Here is a 19,355-nt window from a genome sequence, read left to right as displayed (position 1 = left end):
GAATCCATGAACTACTGAGCTGCTTGAATCCAGATTTCTTGGTGAGAATCAAATGCTGTGGAGCACCCTGTGCCACCATCACCACTAGTTCCTACACTGACTGTGACCACAGTTCCCACAGCCACCTACTATGTTTGTGCCTAAAGTATGTGGTCTGCAAACTACTCAGTGATAAACCCACCCATCTTCCCCATCCCTCTGTAAATTCTTTCTATGTCAACATTCCATGCTGTTATCCCCCTGCAGAAAAGGAATTGGTGTGCTGGTGGATGAGGACCTTGACATAAGCCAACAAAGTACACTTGAAGCCCAGAAGGCAAATGGCAGCCTGGGCTGCATCAAAAGAACTGTGGCCAGCAGATGGAGAGAGGTGATTCTGCCCCTCTGCTCTGGAGAGACCTCACCTGCAGTGCTGAGTCCAGCTCAGAAGCCCTCAGAACAGGATGGACAGGAACCTGATGGATTTGGTTCAGAAGAGGCACGTGAAAGTGCTCAAGGGACTGGAGCACCTCTGCTATATGGACAGGCTGAGGGAGCTGGGGGTGTTCAGCCTGGAGAAGAGAAGGCTCTGGGGAGCCCATAGAGCGCCTTCCAGTAATTGAAACAGGCTACAAGAACGCTGCTGAGGGACTGTTCCCAAAGACCTGCAGGACAGGACCAGGGGCAATGGTTTGAAATGAGAGCAGAGCAGATTGAGATTGGATGTGAGAAACAAATTCTGCACCATGAGGCTGCTGGAACACTGAAACAGGTAACCCCAGGAGGTGATTGAGGCCCCATCCCTGGAGATATTAAAGGTGAGGCTGGACAGGGGTCTGGGCAACGTGATCTAGTGGAGGGTGTCCCTGCTGAGTGCAGGGGGGGGTGAACTGGATGCCCTTTGGAGGTCCCTTCCAACCCAAACCATTCTATGATTAAGTGCTGCATAAAAGAGAGATCAAAAGAATATTCTGCTGCTAAAGCTGAGTAGGAAAATGATGAAATTTCTTTTTTATTAAGATATGAATTGAAGCTTAAGGAGGGCCAAGAGGGGAGACCCCGGAGCAAAATGAAGTCATCTGCAATTGAAATAATCTATCAATGAATTAAAACATGAAAAGGAGACTAGGCTGTGGAATTCAACAGTTGAAGTTGAGAGAAGGATTAAGTTACTGCTGTGAAGCATCTCAAGATGTAATGGAATAGAGTGGTGAACTTCAGCTGAGGAAGAGTCACTAGAGCGAATTCAGAGATTCATAGATGCAAGGTCTATTCGTGTTCAAGCAGTTAAAGGCAGCTTCTAATCAAGTAGTTTGATGGGATTTATGTAGGGTATTAATCTGCTAGTACCTTTAAAATTAAATTTTATATCCCTCAGTCCCTCTTTTTCATTCTCCCCTTAGCATCTCTCAGTTGTGTAATTCTGCAGAAGATGGACTTTCTAAAAACCAGTTCAGACCTGTTAGAAGTTTATTGTCATCACAGTTCATAGATTCATAGAATGGTTTGGGTTGGAAGGGACCTTAAAGATCATCCAGTTCCAACCTCTCTGCCATGGGCAGGGACACCTCCTACCAGCCCAGGTTGCTCAGGGGCTCATCCAGCCTGGCCTTGAACACCTCCAGGGAGGGGGCATCCACATCTTCCCTGGGCAACCTGTTCCAGTGTCTCACCGCCCTCACTGTCAAGAGTTTCTTCCCCATCTCCAGTCTCAGTCTGCCCTCCTCAAGCTTCAATCCATTCCCTCTCATCCTATCACTCCAAGCCTTTGTAACAAGACCCTCCTTAGCTCTCCTGGAGCCCCTTCAGGTACTGGAAGGATGCTCTAAGGTCTCCCCAGAGCTTTCTTTCCTGCAGGTTGAACAGCCCGGAGAAATTACATTTTAAATATTTGATTAACTGTTAAAATGCCAGTTTATGGAGGAATGAAATCCATCTCTGACAACACAAATAATCTTTTAAATGTCATCCTATAAATAGGGTTGGTTTTTTCTGTTTTTCTTTTTCAGGCCAAAAAAGAGTAAAATATTAATGAACTTCAATTTTGTCTAGGAGTTAAAATGGTTTCCCCCCACCCCCACCCCCAAGTAATTTCTGTTAATAATATCTTTTCCCCCCAAAGTACTGAGGTGTTAATCACATTGTTTTAAAGCAATATTAATAGCTGTGGCTTTTTAAAAACCATTTTGGTAGCATCACTTTATAATCTGCAAATCCTTCTCTTGTGTTTATTGCTTTCCTTAATGTCTGCAATGTTTGCTATGCAATATTCTCACAGTTCCTCTTATAGCTTCTTTATATAGAAATCTAATCACAGACTGACAGCATAATTGCCAAGTTTATGGATGATCCACAGTTTAAAACTTTTATTAGGTTTTTAATCTGGCTACTAAATTTTGATTGGAGGCTTGTTTTTTGTTGGTTTTTTTTCTTTGGTTGGATTTTTTTTGGGGTGTGTGTGGGGTGTGTGTGGGATTTCACCCAGACAACATCATCTTTCCAGAGCATAATTACTAAGTGCTAGATGAAAGAGTATATGGAGATAGTAAACAACATTGTATGTGCAGGTGAGCAAGGAAAGCTAAGTGTCATTGAATCATAGAATCATAGAATGCTAAGGGTTGGAAGGGACCTCTGGAGACCATCCAGTCCAACCCTTCCTGCCAAAGCAGCATCACCTATGGCAGGTCACACAGGAACATATCCAGGTGGGTTTGGAAGTGTCCAGAGGAGACACCACAGCCTCTTTGGGCAGCCTGCTCCAGGGCTTCATCACCATTGTAGTAAAGAGGTTTCTCATCATGTTGAAGTGGAATTTCCTGTGCTCCGGTTTGCATCCATTGCTCCTTGTCCTGTCAGTAGGCATCATGGAAAGCAGCCTGGCATAGAGCCTGGAAAAGAGCTCTTGACACCCACCCTTCAGATATTTATGCACATTAGTAAGACCTCCTCTCAGGTTTCTGCAGACCTAACAGCCCCAAGTCCCTCAGACCTTAGAGAAGCCTTCCAGTACCTAAAAGAGGTCTGCAAGAAAGCTGGGAAGAGGATTTTTTACAAGGACTTGTAGTGACAAGATGAGAGAGAACAGATTGAAGATTGAGGAGGGCAGATTGAGACTAGAGATGAGGAAGAAATTCTTGACAGTGAGGGTGGTGAGATACTGTAACAGGGAGGTTGTGGATTTCCCCTCCCTGGAGGTGTTCAAGGCCAGGTTGCATGAGGCCTTGAGCAATCTGGGTTGGTGGGAGGTGTTCCTGCCCATGGCCAGGGTGGTTGGAACTGGATGATCTTCAATGTCCCTTCCAACCTGAACTCCTCTAAGAATATATGAATAATGAACATATTAATGATATTACTACTGTCCAAAAATAGAAAACCAAAGGACTAGTGTTGACAAAAAAAATTAATAAAAATCCCAGCTGGAAGTCCCTGAATTCGCTGGTGTTGCACAGCTACTTTACTCTGTATTTTGTTTTGGAAGAGTAAACTTCACTGTTCTACTTGAGCTAGGATCATCAAAATTAAAAATGGTAATTGCCAAGGGTACCTTTGATAACAAATGGGAGGGAAGAGCTTCTATACCAGGAGAGATTTTTCTAAGGAAGGTTATTCAGATTGGAAAAGGGCTGACTAAGGACAGTATAATTGAAATATAAAGTCATGAATGGCAGGGAGCAAGTGATTTAGGAGCAGTTCTTCACCACTCATAATATGAAAGGCAGGCAGCACACAAGTAAATTATCAGGCAGCAGTGTAAATTGCCTGTGGTCTAATACATAATTAAATTGTGTAACTCATTGCTGCAGGATGTTTTGGATGCTGAAATATAAATCAATTCAAAAAGCAATTAGCTGAGCAAATGCAAGAAAACCCCATTAAGGGCTATTAAATATAACAATGTGGGTACAGCTCTAAACCCTCATCTTTTGATGAGGATTCTGTGTTGAGAGAGGTGTCTAACAATGCCTGTTCATTACCTTCATGCCCCTCCAAAAATCCAGTCCTGACCTGTGTGGCAAATGAGATTCCAGGAACTATGGATTTTCATAGAATCATAGAGTGCCCTGTGTTGGAAGGGACCGCCAAAGGTCATCCATTCCCACCCCCTTGCCATAAGCAGGGACATGCCCAGCTAGATCAGGTTGCTCAGTGCCCCATCAAGCCTGACCTTGGATGCCTCCAGGGATGGGGCCTCCACCACCTACCTGGGTGGTGGAACCTGTTCCAATGTTCCACCACCCACTTCTTCCTAATGTCTGCAGAACTTTTTCCTAATGTCCCTTGAAGAGGACTAAGGGCTGTGAAAGCAAACCCAGGTAAATACAAAGCAGTCCCATGAGGGGACAAAGACATCACCTGCAACAGAAATGCTTTACAGTGAGGGTGATGAGACACTGGAACAAGTTGCCCAGGGAGGTTGTAGATGCCCCCTCCCTGGAGGTGTTCAAGGCCAAGCTGGATGAGACCTTCAGCAACCTGGGCTAGTGGGAGGTGTCCCTCTCCATGGAAAATGATGATCTTCAAGGTCTCTTCCAAGCTAAACCATTCCATGAATGCATTTCTGAACTGTTGCATAGGAAAATAAATGAGAAGCAGTACAAAGGAAGGATATTTTATGCAAATGTATCTGTGTCCCTATCCTGTGCACAACAGAGATATAATTAGCTCAAAGATTAGATTGGATTTCAAATTCTGTTATATTCAATTAAAACTTGCAATTGAGTTTAAGCACAATGAAATAAGTTTGTTGCCGTAACTCTTTAGTGGTGGTGCACCTCTGTATGTTTCATTCCAGCTGGGAAACCAAGCAAATTATAAAATACTCCAAGGAGGTCAGGCGTTCAGATGTCATGTTTCTCCCCTCAGATGTGACACCTCCTGGCTGAAATTAGCTACACTTCTTTAGAATCATTGAATTGTTTAGTTTGGAGAAGACCTTTACTATCATCAAGTTCAACTGGTAATCCACTGCCAAGTCTCCTACTATACCATGGCACTAACCATAGTGTCCACATGCCTTTTAAATACCTCCAGGGATGATGACTTCACCACTTCCCTGGGCAGCCTGTTTCATCTCTGATGGTCACTGACTCAGTGGTTGAGGGACAGCTTGTGTGTGGATAGTGTCTACCTGGAGTTTAGCAAACCCTTTGATACCATTTCCCTCAAGCTGTAGCTGCTCTCTACAAATACCTGAAAGGAGGCTATAGTAAGATAGTTTTCCCAAGTAACATGTTACAGGACAAGAAGAAATGTCATCAGGTTATGCCAGGAGAGGTATAGTTTGGACATGAGGAAAAGTTTCTTCACCAAAAGGGTTATAAAATATTCCAACAGGCTGTCCAGGGAGGCAGTGGAGTCATCATCCATGGGGGTGTTTAAAAGACACATGGACATGATGGTCAGTGCCAGGGTTTAGTAGCAGACTTGGCAGTGGATTCAACAGTTGATGATGGTAAAGGTCTTCTCTAACCTAAACATTTTAATGATTCTAATGAAGTGTAGCTGATTTCAGCCAGGAGGTTCTGCAAACATCACATAACCCACAGGTCTGGTCACAAACAAGAGGTACAGCAGGACACCTTCTCTAGTTGCCTCACCTGCCAGATGTGTTATCTTCCACACACTCCAGGAACCTCCTGGATTGCTTCCTCTCCACTCTGTTGTATTGCCAGCAGACATCTGGTAAGTTGAAGTAGTGGTAAATAGCTTTTTTTTTTTGGGGGGGGGGGGGGGGGAGGGGGAGGGGAAGCCCTTTCATTTTGTCTGTGTTATTTTATTTCCATTTAAAAGAAAGGTCTTTGAATAAATTCCTGATAATGAGGTATTTTTAAAGGCTGCAGCCAGAACCGAGAAAGCGAAGCTTTGGAGTATTTTCCTCATTATATTTTCCTTGCCTTTTCAGCACTAGAAAGGCACCTCTTCTCATGCAATCATTTCTTTAATGACCTTTGTCACCCTGTCTTCCAACTCAGCTCACAACTTTCTGCCAGGGCTTTCTGCCATCCTTGCACAGAAGCCTCTGATGTAAACACGAAGGAGAAGCTTTAATTGATACGCTTGAAATAATTAGAACGCAGCAGAGCTCAGCAAGGGGCTGCTTTAGGACTAAAGGCTAACAAGGAACCAAATCCCCAGACAATGATGTGATCGTTAGGAAAGCCCAGAGATAAAACACGACATTTTAGAGAGCTGGGATGTGTGATTCAAAGTATTTCAAAGAAAAGAAAGAAAAACCAAAACAAACAAAAACGCCCCCACCAACAAAACCAAAAAACTGTTGCAGCAAAGTGCTGCTGTGGAAGTGAGGCAGAATTTTTGCCTCTGTGTCTTCTGTTTTGCCTCTGTGCCTTCTGTTTAAAGTACAACATTTTAATATTGCTTATGGCTACGGCAGTCTTCATAGATACAGTTGGAGATGTGAAGCTCTGATCTGCAGTGCTTAAAGAGCAATGCTGTACTGTTCTAGTGATTGGTACTTTATTATTTTAAATGCAGACAATTATTTCCTTTTATTTACCTTTTTATTTATTCGGCTGATAAGAATCATAGAATGCTTTGGGTTGGAAGACACCTCCAAAGGTCTCTGATTCCTCCTGTTTATTCCCCATGCATTGGGATGCAGGCATTGCAGGGAGTGAGCTGGGCACCACCATGCCACTCTAGAGAGATGGGAGGCTGATGTTTGCCTGTTGCCTGCTACTGCCTTAGGAGTCTCTTGAGTCTCATTGCCATGAGACTTTGGATGTGCTGCTGTGTCCCCAGCATGCTTCAGGGCCACAGGCTGAAGACACTTACTAGTTTCCCATCCCACCAACCCTATTGTGTCATACCACAGCTTGTCATGTAAAAGCTGATGCTATTATCCCCCTCCTGCTTTGAGGTCCCTTCCAACTGCTAACATTCTGTGATTGTGCGATTGCCTTCCCTTTCCCTTTCCCTTTCCCTTTCCCTTTCCCTTTCCCTTTCCCTTTCCCTTTCCCTTTCCCTTTCCCTTTCCCTTTCCCTGTGGCAATGCCAGCAACGAGCAGTGTGAGCAATCTGGCAGTGCAGGCCTAGAGCCTGACATGGTGGTAGGCCATGCTCGGCATAAGTGCAGAGCCAGCTAGCAGTGTACCAAACAGTGCTGTGCCTGCAGCATGTAACTAAACCAGGACCCTGCTAGCTATAAACACAGCAAGTTATCTTGGGACAACAGGACATGCAGCTGCATCAACAAACCTCACGTGTCATCAGTAGTTGGACCAATAATCTCTAATAGTGTGATGTGTGGTCACTCATAGGGGACCAATGAGTCCATGCCAACAAGGCTCTCCGAGTTTATATAAGTTGTAGAAGTTCCCTTGCTACACACTTTCTTTTCCTTTCCCATCTTCTTCTTTGCTTTACACTACTGTGCTGTACTCACTATGCTTGCACCATAGGCCTGCAATACTGGAACAATAAAGGAACAACACTCGATCATATTGGTTGTCTGTATTGACTCCAATTTCCGTTGCGATATTTCCCTTTCCCTTTCCCATGTTAACCCCCAAAACTTGATGAAAATGAAGGTGAAAGCAGTAAGAAGTGTTGAAGTCAGACACATCTTCACTTTACTTGTTGCTGCTCTCACCTAGACTCTGTGCTCTTCTTTTACAGATCAACTCTAACATTCTTCTGTTTCAGCACTGCAACCAGGCACAACCACAGGTGTAAAGGATGCAATGAAGTCCATCTGGTTGTGTTTGGTGAATCTGAACAATTTATCTCTTTCTTTCTTCCCCCCTCCCCCACCAGTCCAAATACCCATTAGTTTTGCAGGTTGTTAGCTTCTTGATTCTCTGTTCCTTTGCTGTCAGGCCTTTGCAGCTAAGATTTACACAGGCATCTGCTTTGCTTGGTTTCTGAAGAGAACCAGCCAGATGAGAGCATCTCCACTGCTCTAATAAAAAGCTCTTAAAACATAGCCCATGCACACAAGCTGGAAAACAGATGAGCCTGGAATTGCTCTCTGATGTCTCATGCAGCTTAATTTAGAGGTAGGCAGAGGTTCTGATGGGTCTAGTAGAAATATTCTTTCACTGCCTTTCGTAGATGTAAGCCAACATGTTAAGGCTGTTGTTTTAAGGCCTTCACTTGACATAATTTGTCATGACAAATGAGGGAAGGAAAAGAGGTTTTCTGTCTTTAAAATATTTGTGTTTTGTTTTTCACTGTCATGATAACCTGCTTCTGAGTGTTGGTGATAATGTAAATGTAAAGCAAATAAACACCAGATGGGACAGGATGGCACACTGCTGTGGTTGGACTAAAGACAATGGAAGATGGCCAGTTCTGGTGCCCCCAGCAAAAGAAGGATGTGGAACTGCTAGAGAGGGTCCAGAGGAGGGCCACAAAGATGATCAGAGAGCTGGAGAATCTCCCCTCTGGGGACAGGCTGGGAGAGATGGGGCTCTTCAGCCTGGAAAAAGGAAGGCTCTGGGGTAGCAAGGCAAATGTCACCAAAGCGATATTAGTCCTCTTCTAGTTCATCAGTGGCAGTGCTTGCACTGATCCTTAAGCACTTGTAAATTGTATTACCTGTGCCAATGAGTGTATAAATATTGCAGGCATGTCAGAATAAGTTGGATTGGAAAGGACCTCAAAGATCATCCAGTTCCAACCCAATGCCATGGGCAGGAACACCTCCCATCAGCCCAGGTTGCTCAAGGCCTCATCCAGCCTGGCCTTGAACACCTCCAGGGAGGGGAAATCCACAACCTCCCTGGACAACCTGTTTCAGTGTCTCTCCACCCTCACTGGAAAGAATTTCTTCCTCATCTCCAACCTCAATCTGCCCTTCTCAAGCATCAATCCATTCACTCTCATCCTATCACTACAAGCCCTTGTCCAAGGTCCACTTCCCTGTAAAAAGATCCATTTCCAATTACTGTCATGGACTAAACAGGACAATTTAATTCACTACCAGTCAAACCCACAAGTATAATGAGTTGTAAGATCAATTTGAGAAGCACCTTCACAGCTCCTTGTTTCACAGCTGAACGCTACTCCCAGTTCTTCTACCTCCTCCCTCTGAGCTGTTCAGGTTAATGGGAAATGGGGCTTGCAGTCATTTCACTACTTGTCTCTGTCACCCCTTCCTCCTCACACTCTAGGGTCCCAGCCACAGGAGACAGTCATTCATTAATTGCTCTAACATGTGTCCTTCCCACAGGCTGCATTGCTTCATGTAGTCCTGCAGCATGGATCCATCCCACAGAGTGCATTTCTCCAGGACCTGACTGCTCCAGCATGGTCCTGCCAGCAAACCTTCTCTGGCATGAGCTTCTCCTTCCAGGACTCTTCTCTAACATGGGCTTTCCATGGAGTCACAGCCTCCTTTAGAATGCATCCACCTGCTCTGATATGGGGTTCTCCATGGGCCTCCAGGTGAGTATCTGCTCTACCATTTCCTTCCTTGGGCTACAGACAAAAACTGTTTCAAAATAGTCTTCTCCACAGGCTTCAGGGGAACTTAATGTGTGGCTGGCAGAACAACACAAAGGAGAATCTGTGAATCTGCCAAATGAAATGAACAAAGAAGATGAAGATTTGTGTGAACAAGTCAATGCTTTAAGACTGCAAAAGGTAAAAAGCACTTTTGCAGAGCGAGTTACCTCAACCACAGAAAACCCACTGAAATAAGAAAGGATTCTGGGGGGGAAATAAGAGAAAAATCTAAAGTGTTTTATTAGGACAGAGCAAGTGTTGAAATAACCTTCAGTCATTATCCTCCTAATTCATTCTACAGGTTGAATAATAGAGGATGAAATGTACTCAGGCTGAGGGAGCTGGGGTTGTTCAGCCTGGAGAAGAGAAGGCTCCAGGCAGACTTTAGAGCTTCCTTCCAGTACCTGAAGGGGACTACAAGAAAGCTGCAGAGGGACTGTTCCCAAAGGCCTGAAGGTACAGGATGAGGGACAATGATTTGAAATGAGGGAAGATTGAGACTGGATGTGAGGAACAAGTTCTGCACCATGAGGGTGCTGGAACATTGCAATAGGTTGCCCAGGGAGGAGCTTGTGGTCCCATCCCTGAAGATACTCAAGGTGAGGCTGGACAGGGTTCTGGGCAACCTGATCTAGTGGAGGATGTCCCTGCTGAATGCAGGGGGGTTGGACTGGATGCCCTCTACAGGTCCCTTCCAATCCAAATCATTCTATGGTAATGTAAGAGGCACTTGGACAGCATCAGCCTGAATAACGTGGCTACCAACTTCACCTAGTATCTATAATTAGAACATTAAGATGAAAATGATGCATGAGGAAAATGGGAAAATATTTTAAGTGTGTTTTCAGTGTTTCACAAAAAAACCTCCATACCCCAACAACCAACAACCCAATTAAGAATCAGATGTTTATTATGCCTGCCTTAAAAAAAATGCCTCATTACTATCCTAACTGTGCTATGCAAACATCCATCTTTGTGTAGAGAGATGCTCTTCTTTATATATTTTTTTTTGGGGGGGGGAAGAACTGCAGTATTTTAAAGCCATTTGGATTCCTAATTGCTGCTACATAATGGCACTTAGCAGATGATTTAGGGCAAAGAGAGTGTTGATTAAAAGCATAGATTTCCCTATGAGGAGAAAAACAGAGTTTTGGGCTTGTTGGTTCTGTTGCAAAATGCAATAGTGGGAAAATTCCAGCTGACAAATTCTGAGCCCATTCCAACACTCATTAAACTAAATGCCCGTGGCCTGGGCCCAGAATGAAGCTAAGCAAAATGAAAGCAAAGTTGATTACAAAGGATTCTAATGATAGCTTGGAATTATCTGGGGGAGGAGGGGGACAACGAGGGATGTTGTAGACAATTAGACAACACTCTGGGCAAAACTAAAAATGTTAGAGATCTTTGCATGTGTGATTTTGAAACCCAGAGGTCTAGAAACCTCATTTATGTTTCTTGCAATTGAGGCTGCACTGAAACACCTCCTTTATTGCCTCTGCCACCCCTGGAATATTTGCTTCAGCAGAAAATGCCTTTTTTCATAACAAATCCGACAGGAGGGTCTTCTGCTATTATTGTTGAGGATTTTGTTTTCTTTTTGACTAAAGCCACCTAAGAGGCTCAAGTTAGCAACACTTGACATTTCTAACCAGGATTTAATTATGTTTAGCAGAGCAGTTCTGCCTCCTGGTCAAATCCCAGGTTTTGTTGGGACATGCACACACAGCATGAAGATGGAATGGCCATTTCTCTGTACCTCTAGGTGGTCTGCACGGGTCTCTCCTCCTCTCAACTAGATGTTCCCATATGGCTGACAGTCTGCATGGCAGCCAGGACCATACCTGAAGGTCAGCTTTACAGCTAGATTTGATGGTTGTGCTTCTTTTTAACTGTTTCAGTTGCATCAGCAAAGGGAAGGGCCTTGAGGATGATCAGAGGGTTGGAGCTTCTCTCCTGTGAGGACAGGCTGAGAGAGTTGGGTTTGTTCAGTTTGGAGAAGAGAAAGCTCTGAGGAGACTTTCTTGTGGTCTTCTAGTATCTGAAGGGGGCTACAAGAAAGCTGGGAAGGGACTTTTTAGAATGTGAGGAAGTGATAGGACTGGGGGGAATGGGTCCAAGATAGAGAAAGGGAGATTTAGACTAGACATTAGGAAGAAGTTCTTCTCCCATGAGGGTGGTGAGACACTGGAACAGGTTGCCCAGGGAGGTGGTGGAAGCCTCATCCCTGGAAGTTTTTAAGGCCAGGCTGGATGTGGCTGTGAGCAACCTGATCTAGTGTGAGGTGTCCCTGCCCATGGCAGTGGGGGTTGAACTATATGATCCTTGAGGTCCTTTCCAGCCCTGACCATTCTGTGATTCTGTGAAGTGCTGGGAGAGACTTTAAAGCCAGCTACATGCTCCTGGTTCATTTTTCAACTGTTTTGACTGGTGAACTGGTTAATACTTAGGTGCTAGGTGGCGAAGCAGCCCCATGTCAGAAGTAAAACTAGCCTGGGATTAGTTATATGTATCAAGGTAAAAAAACCCCACATCTCATTGCATGAAGCTATGTTAAATAGAGGATTAAATCTATAGTTTATGCGTGTCCAAAAATTTTGGAGAATATGAATTATTGGTGTGATAAGGGATTTGGTTTTACTTCTTACAGTTTGGGGCCTCTCAGTTCAAGAGAGACAGGGATCTGCTGGAGAGAGACCAACAGAGAGCTGTGAGGATGATGAAGGGACTGGAACTTCTCTGCTGTGAAGAAAGACTGAGAGCCCTGGGGCTGTTTAGTCTGGAGAGGAGAAGGCTGAGAGGGGATCAATATCTGTAAATACCTGAGGGGTGGGTGTCAGGATGAAGGTGCCAGGCTCTTTGTGGTGGTGCCAGGGCAAGGAGCAACGCCTGGGGAGGTGGTGGAGTCACCATCACTGGAGGTTTTTAGGAGAAGACTTGATGGGGTGCTTGGTGCTGTGGGTTAGTTGCTTGGGCGGTGTTGGATTGGTTGATGGGTTGGACGCGATGATCTTGAAGGTCTCTTCCAACCTGGTTTATTCTATGTATTCTATGAACCCAGGAGGTTCCACCTCAACAAGAGAAGCTTCTTTGGTGTGAGGTGCTGGGGTCCTGGAGCAGGCTGCCCAGAGAGGTTGTAGAGTTTCCTTCTCTGGAGACTTTGCAACCTTACTTGGCTGTGTTCCTGTTTGGCCTGCTCTGGGTGACCCTGCTCTGGCAAAGGGGTTTGACTTCACCTCCGAAGGTCTCTTCCAACCCCTACCACTCTATGATTCTCCTTTGACTTCTTTATTTGGCCCAGCCAGGCAAGCCTGTATTTGGTCCTCACTCCAGCACAAAAATAAAACTCACTTGATCAAATCAAATTAAACCTTAAGAGAAGAAAATACAGATCTGAAAGTTTCATTTCTTTGTGCAAGTAAGAAGCTGCAATCTGAACTGCCACCTGAGGAGAGGTTCCACCTGTTCACAGACATCTGCATCTTACCAGTTATCCATTTCAACCCTTTTCAGAATGGGCTTGATGGGTTTGGAAGATATTAGGACAGGCTGTGCCAGTCTTCTGGACAAGATACATGAAATTCAGGCTTCCTGATGAGAAGAAGTTGAACCTCTGCTTATGTCTTTCAGTCGCAGCTTGGTTCTGAGCAAGGCTAATTAAAAGCAAACCATTTGAAACTGTGCACGCAGAGGAACCTACTCTGTCCCTAACAGCTAAACATGAAACAGGAGGGTGACAGGGGAAATGTTTTCTCAGAATGCTTTGAGTTCTTGGCAGTTGTCATTAAACTAATTGGGAGCAGGTAAGACACATTTGAAAGGCAGCTGTTTCCCACCTTGATCCAGCAGAACAACTGAAGTGCATATTTAAGGGAAAGCAGGGATCTTATCCCAACCCAACTCAATAAACCAGGAAAATTCTCACTCCTTTACTTATTTTCTCCATGTTGAATGCACTTCTTAAGCTATACTGGGCACTGGTCCAGGCAACAAACCTTTATCTAACAGAGAAAGGCTTCTTTAAGCTAGAGATGGGGAAATCTGTGATAGAAATGTTTATCTGGGGCCTTTTTTTAAATGAGGAATCTGTGGGGGTTTTCTTGTTGGGGTTTTGTTGGTTTGGGGGAGTTTTGTTGGGTTTTTTTTTTTGGGGGGGGTGTGTGTGGAATCTATGGTAGAAATTGGGTGATAGAAATAGGGGTTTGGGGGCATATCTGTGATAGAAATGGGTTTTGGGGGGAAATCTGTTATAGAAGTGCGTTTTGGGACAAATCTGTGAGAGAAATGGGGGTTTGTGACTGAAATTTATTCTTTGGGGGGCAGGGGAATCTGTGATAGAAATATTAATTTTTTTAATCTGTGATAAAAATGTGGGGTCTTTTGGGGGGGAAATCTGACAGAAATGGGTTTGTTGGGGAAATCTGTGATAGAAATTTTTTCTTTTGGAAATTCTGTTAGAAATGTAGCTTTTTGGGGAGTGGTAATCTGTGATAGAAATGAGGTTTTATTGAGGTGAAATCTGTGATAGAAAAGGGGTTTGGGGGAAAATCTGTGATAGAAATAGGATTTGGGCAGAAATCTGTGATAGAAATGTTTCTTTTGGGGGAGAAATCTATGATAGAAAGTGGGGTTTGGGGAGAATCTGTGATGGAAATGGGATTTTGGGGGAGAAATCTGTGATAGCAATTTTTTTGGGGGGGGAGGATCTGTGATACAAATGGGATATTGGGGAAAATCTGTGATATAAATGGGGCTTTGGGGGGAAATTTGGGGTGGAAAATAGAATAGAATAGACCAGGTTAGAAGAGACCTTCAAGATCGTCATGTCCAACCTATCATCCAGCACCACCTAATCAACTAAACCATGGCAACAAGCACCCCATCAAGTCTCCTCCCAAACACCTCCAGTGATGGTGACTCCACCACCTCCCCAGGCAGCCCATTCCAATGGGCAATCACTCTCTGTGTAGAACTTCCTCCTAACATCCAACCTAAACCTCCCCTGGTGCAGCCTGAGACTGTGTCCTCTTGTTCTAGTGCTGGTTGCCTGGGAGAAGAGACCAACCTCTGCCTGTCTACAACCTCCCTTCAGGTAGTTGTAGAGAGCACTAAGGTCACCCCTGAGTCTCCTCTTCTCCAGGCTAAGCAACCCCAGCTCCCTCAGCCTCTCCTCATAGGGCTTGTGCTCCAAACCTCTCACCAACTTTGTTGCCCTTCTCTGGACAGGCTCCAGAGGGACATTTTTGGGGGAAATCTGTGACAGAAATGTTTTTTCTGGGGGAACTCTGTGGTAGAAATGGGATTTTTTGGGAAAGTCTGAGATACAAATGTGGGTTGTTTTGTTTTTTGTTGTTTGTGGGTTTTTTTTTTGGGGGGGGGGGAGAAATCTGTGATAGAAATGTTTGTTTTTGTTGTTTTTTTTTTTTTTTAATGGAAAATCTGTAATATTTCTTTTTGGGTACAGCTACTAAGCACAACACAGAATCTACCCATACAGGATTTTAGCTGAGGAATTGCTTGCTTTTGAGACACTATAGCTTGCAACTTAAATGCAAGTCCCATTGAAAAGAACCATAGAAAACATGTGGAAGAACTGCAGTTCAAGGAGTTTCCAGTAGTTTGCTGAGTTCAGTAAGAAAATTGAACTTCTTTTCCTCACTCTTTCAGAAAGGAATTTCTTTAATTTTGATGAGAGAATTTGATCCTATAAAGCTTTCCTTAATTAGTTCAATAAAACACAGAAGCTGCTTTTCCTCATTCTTTCCTGAACTCAGATGCTTATTACCATTTTTATTACAAGTGTTTATTGATTTTTTCATAAAAGCAGCTTACTGCAGATTCCTTGCATGTTAATTTATTGTGTCAGATTCACCTGGAAATCACAGTGGCCCTTTTTTTTGCCTTTGCAAGCTTCCTGTCACTTGTGCTTAGAATCATAGAATCACAGAATGGTCTGGTTTGGAAGAGACCTAAAAAAAATCATCCAGTCCCACCCCCTCTGCACTAAGCAGTGGCATCCTCAACTGGATCAGGCTGAGCAGAGCCCTGCACAGAGCCCTGCTTCTGCTGTCAATGTACACATTGAGCATAAGGAGTCGTCATTTAAGCAGTTGTCACCAGTAAATCACTTGAAGTCACACGAACTGAGACCATGACCAGAGCTAAAACAAGTTACATTAGGAATAGGAAGACCTAATGTGCTGGGACTGCAGAGTCCTTTGGAGGTCCCTTCCAACCCAGGTCTACGATTCTATGATTCCATGATCCTGTGATTCCATAATCCTGTGATTTTATGATTCTCTGATTCCACAATTCTATGATTCCACGATTCTAGGATTCTACGAGTCCATGATTCTATGAAATGAAGCTGCTACAGTTTTGTGATGTTCTCTGCTTTCCCCCAGGTTATCTTCAATAGAGCAATAATTGCTGTTAACAGCTTCTTGAAGGGTCCCCAAAATGTAGTGCTCATAGACACTCTTTTGACTGGATTGATTTGGATTCACACCAGGGATCTTTTGCTCCTAAAACTTTCTTATATTGTGAAATTTACTAAGCCAGATAAAGTTGTTACTTTTTCCCCCAAGATGTAAACTTAGTTCTTTGCAAATCCACTGCTTAACCTCTCCCAAGGTCCTATCTGCATTAAAAAATGTGGAAGATGAGACCTTTAGAAGAAGTAATTTGAGGATAAAATTTACTGCAGATAAAATGCTTTGATGATCAGGTTTCATGTGAGTGTTACCTTAATTTGTTAACATTAATTCCACCTCTATTTATTTGCATGCACCCATGTAATTCTCTGCTCTCACTGGGGGGAGGGCAGGAAACACACTTGCTGATAGCAATGGAGCCTCAGACTCCAGGTGAATTTCAGCTGTTCAGACAGTTTCCCTGAGCTGTAGCGGCGAGGTGAGGGGCTAGAGAGCAACCAGAATTTTAATGGCTGTTCAGAATTAAAGCTGAGTAACATCAAGTAGGCAGGAGCTGCCAGGTCAGCCACATTTCTGAAACAGGACTTGAAAAAGACAAATTCAAAGCAGTGGAATTTGAGCAGAGATGTGCATGTGCTGCTGTTTGGAAATCACTCAGGAGCTGCCATGCAGCCAAGGAACCAAGGTGCCCAATTAACTATTGCTGAAGAAAATTATTCAGGATTCAGTGCAAGCGCTCAAAACCAGGGTGGGGTTTTGGATGCTTACCAGAAACATCTCTGAAGCACAGAGCTCTTTGTGCTTTTTTCAGTTGTAATGTGAGATTTTTCTCTATAATTTCTCACAAGCTTTAAAACAACAACACAGACCAGTACAGGTTGCTCTGTTGGAGAGCAGCGCTGGGGAAAAGGACCTGGGAGTCCTGGTGACAACAGGATGCTGATGATCCAGCAATGTGCCCTAGAAGGCAAATGGATTAGAAGGCTGTGGTTAGGAGGTCAAGAGAACATCACCTCCTCCTCTAGTCTGCTGCTCTGAGGCCACACCTGGAACATTGTGTCCAGTTTGGGCCACTCAGTCCAAGAAGGACCTCAGAGAATTGCTTGAGAAAGTCCAACACACAGCCACAAAGATGCTGGAGGGAGTGGAACCTCTCCCTCTGAGGGCAGGCTGAGGGAGCCAGGTGTCTGTAGCTTGGAGGACCCTGAGGGGTGACCTCATTCATGTTTAGTCTGGAGAAGAGAAGGCTGAGGGGAGATCTCATTGCTCTCTACAGCTCCCTGAAAGAAGGTTGGAGGGAGGCTGGGGTTGATCTCTTCTCCCAAGGAACCAGCGATAAGATGAGAGGAAATGGACTGAAGTTGTGCCAGGGGACGACTACGTTGGAGATTAGGAAAAATTTTGGCAATTAGGAAAAATTTCTTTGGTTCAAGAGTGGTAAGGGGTTGGAAAAGGCTGCCCAGGGAGGTGGTGGAGTCACCATCCCTGAAGGTGTTCAAGAAGCTGTAGCTGTGGTGCTTCAGGATAGAGTTTAGTGGTCATGGTAGTCAGGTTACAGTTGGACTTGATGATCTCAAAGGTCTTTTTGAACACTTAGGATTCCATGATTTTCAGCAAATGTTATTTACCTGTCTCATCTATTCCTAATATATTTGGAACCACAGAGAATTTCTGCCCTCTCCTTTGTGGTCTGTGCACAGCTGTCTGGGACAGCCACTCTGTCTGGGTATTTTGTTCTCTCTTCTTTAGTGACACTCCCCCTAGTCATCACTTTCTAATCAAAATCTAATTTAAACTTAATTCATCTAGGTAGATGTCATTAAAATAGATTAGATTCATCTCTTGGAGTGCCAGGAAATGAAAATAAATTACTATATTGTTCTTCTTTTTTTTTTTTTTTTTTATTATTATTAATAAAAAGGATTTGATCAGGCTTGGTAGAGTTAGATAACAGTTGGAGTCAATGATCTTAAAGGTCTTTCCCAATAGAAATTATTCTGTGATTCTAAGTAATTTCTGATTATTTTATACTGAAAAATAGCAGAAGGCTCTGTGTTTAAATCTGTTTATTAAATAGGAATTATTTGCTTATTTAACAGGGATTTAGTTTAAATTCTGTACTAAGGTTGCTTCAGGAATCAGAGTCAAAATGGACAGGAAGGCTGCAGAGGGACTTTTCCTGAGGGTGTCTAGAGACAGGCCAAGGGGGAATGGTTTGAAGCTGAGGCAGAGCAGGGTTAGACTGGAACTGAGGAAGAAGTTCTGTAGTTTAAGGGTGGTGAGACTCTGGAATAGGCTGCCCAGGGAGCCTGTGGATGCCTCCTTCCTGGGGTTGCTCAGGCAGGACTTGCCCTTGGTTAAATCTCATTCAACTGACATCAGTCCATCAATCCAGCCTGGCCAGACCTCTTTGCAGAAGCTTCCTACCCTCAAGCAGATCAACACTCCCACCCAATGCTAATTCTTCTGTACACTCAAAGGAGCTGTCCTCGCTGAGGTTTCTTGTTCTCACTTGATTCAGGTAGTTCTAGCACTTACAGCAAGATGTATTTTTTGTTGTTGCCTGGTGAGTTTTATGGATTATGTTATGCAAGAGGTGATTTATTTGCTCAAAAGAGCATCTTTGCAAATGCAACTCTCTCTTCTAGCTCATCTGAGCCCATGGCATACCTCTGTGTTGTACTGTGTCAATTTCTTGCTGGCTTCTCTTGCTGGTAAAATATTTATAGCATAGCTATGATTCTTCACTTCCTTCAAACAGAGTGGACAGCAATTAAAAAAAATACTTAAACAAAAGAAAGCTTTACTAAAGCTCATAAATATAGATAGGGAGAAACCAGAGATCAGAAAATTAAGACCCCGAGGAAGACAATGAGCTTTTTATGTCCTCTAACCATCTGGTAGGTTTAATCTGGTGAAGAGAGCTCTATGAAATCAATGTTTGACATAAAATCAGTGGAAAGTGTATTGATCTCTCCAGACTTTTGCCTCCTGTGCTTGTTGCATAGCGACTGTGCCAGGAAACTGAGTTGTTGTCTGGAGGAGACAAAATACTTTTCCTCAGTCTCTGATACCAGATCCATCTATGCTCCATATTGCAGTGCAGGCTGGAAGCTACCTAGAACCTGTGCAGGCACAAGGTGGCTTTGGAACTAGGAGCTGCTAAGCTTGGCTTGGGGTCACTTCCAGACAGAAATAATGCAAACACACCCACAGGCAGTCTGCATCATCTGATCTTGGTTCTTCATAGCACCTGAGACACCTTTTCATGTGATGCACAGATAAAGCAAATAACATTTTGGCTGCTTTGCACTCGTGTCCTTTGGAGAAACTGGTTGCCCTGTGGTGGCAGTCATGTGTCAGGCAGCAGCTATTAGCCATCACGTCCCTTGATCCCAGGCCCCACTTCTTCTCTCCCCTCACTGTCAAAAAGAAGAAGAGTGTGGCCAGCAAGGCAATAGAGAGGATTCTCCC

The sequence above is a fragment of the Dryobates pubescens genome, chromosome 9 (assembly GCF_014839835.1).
Source record: "Dryobates pubescens isolate bDryPub1 chromosome 9, bDryPub1.pri, whole genome shotgun sequence".
NCBI classification, from domain to species: Eukaryota; Metazoa; Chordata; class Aves; order Piciformes; family Picidae; genus Dryobates; species Dryobates pubescens.
This window is presented reverse-complemented; position numbering follows the sequence as displayed.